Source organism: Cebus imitator, unplaced genomic scaffold, assembly GCF_001604975.1.
Source record: "Cebus imitator isolate Cc_AM_T3 unplaced genomic scaffold, Cebus_imitator-1.0 Scaffold234, whole genome shotgun sequence".
Lineage (NCBI taxonomy): Eukaryota > Metazoa > Chordata > Mammalia > Primates > Cebidae > Cebus > Cebus imitator.
This window is the reverse complement of record NW_016107549.1, coordinates 2,584,143-2,585,706: the sequence shown is the minus strand read 5'-3', so window position 1 is coordinate 2,585,706 and position 1,564 is coordinate 2,584,143.

Genomic DNA, 1,564 nt, shown 5'->3' with positions numbered 1-1,564 from the left:
GACCAGTATGGTCTCGATCTCTTGACCTCGTGATCCACCCGCCTCGGCCTCCCAAAGTGCTGGGATTACAGGCTTGAGCCACCGCGCCCGGCCGGCTTTTACTTATTAAGTACCTAGAACAGTCACACTCATGGAGCAAGCAAGTAGAAGAAAGATTATCAGGGCCTGAGGATAAGGTGGAATGAGGAGCTGTTTTATTTACTGGGTAATGAGTTTCTGTGTGGAGTGATAAAAAGTTCTGGAGATAGCTGTAGTAGTCACACTACGTTATAAATGTATTTAATGCTACTGAATTGCACACTTAAAAATGATTTCGCCGGCCTTGGTGGCTCACACCTGTAATCCCAGCACTTTAGGACGCCAAGGCAGGCAGATCACAAGCTCAAGAGATCGAGACCATCCTAGCCAACATGGTGAAACCCTGTCTCTACTAAAAATACAAAAATTAGTGAGTAGTGATGGCATGCACCTGTAATCCCAGCTGCTCAGGAGGCTGAGGCAGGAGAATTGTTTAAACTGAGGAGGCAGAGGTTGCAGTGAGCTGAGATTGCACCACTGCACTTAGCCTGGCAACACAACAGAGCTCTGTCTCAAAAAAAAAAAAAAAAAAAAAAGAAAGAAAGAAAAAGAAAAATGATTTCAATGACAAATTTTGTGTTACTATGTGTTACTTCCACACAACTTATAGATGAAAGACAAGACACAATTCCAGTTACTAGAGATGAATGTAACTATATCTGGGATAAAAACTTACACTGGAGAGGGCTGTGCATGTTGGTATCTACATGTAGCTACTCTGGAGTCTGAGGTGGCAAGATCACTTGAGCCTAGGAATTAAAATTCAACGGTGGCAACATAGCCAGACTCCACGTCTAAAAAGAATAATAAAATAATAATAATACACTGGATAGAGCCAGACATGGTGGTTCATGCCTATAATTCCAGCTACTTGGGAGGATGATGTGGGAGGATCCCCTCAGGCCAGGAGTTCAAGACCTGCCTGGGCAACATAGTGAGATCTTGCCTCCAAATAAATTTTAAAACAGTGCAGGGTGGTGGTGCAAGTTGTCCCAACAACTTCAAGGCTGAAGTGGGAGGATCACCTGATTCCAGGAATTTAATGCTTCAGTGAGCCATGATGATACCACTGCATACTAGCCTGGGTGAGAGAGCAAGACCATGACTCAAAAAAAAAAAGGGAGAGAGAGAGAGAGAATAGAGTAGAAAGTGTTAAAAGTGAAATATCCACCAAAAAACAACCAAAAAATATGAACAGAACATCAATGAGTTGTGTAGTAGTGACTACACAGGTACAAGTAACCTGTGTTTTAGGTTAAAAAAATGATCAGAGGCCGGACGTGGTGGCTCACACCTGTAATCCCAGCACTTTGGGCGGCCGAGGCGGGTGGATCATCTGAAGTTAAAAGTTCAAGACCAGCCTGGCCAACATGGCGAAACCCCATCTCTACAAATAAATACAAAAATTAGCCAGATGTGGTGGTGCATGCCAGCTACTCCAGAGGCTGAGGCACAAGAATCTCTTAAACCTGGGATGTGGAGGTTT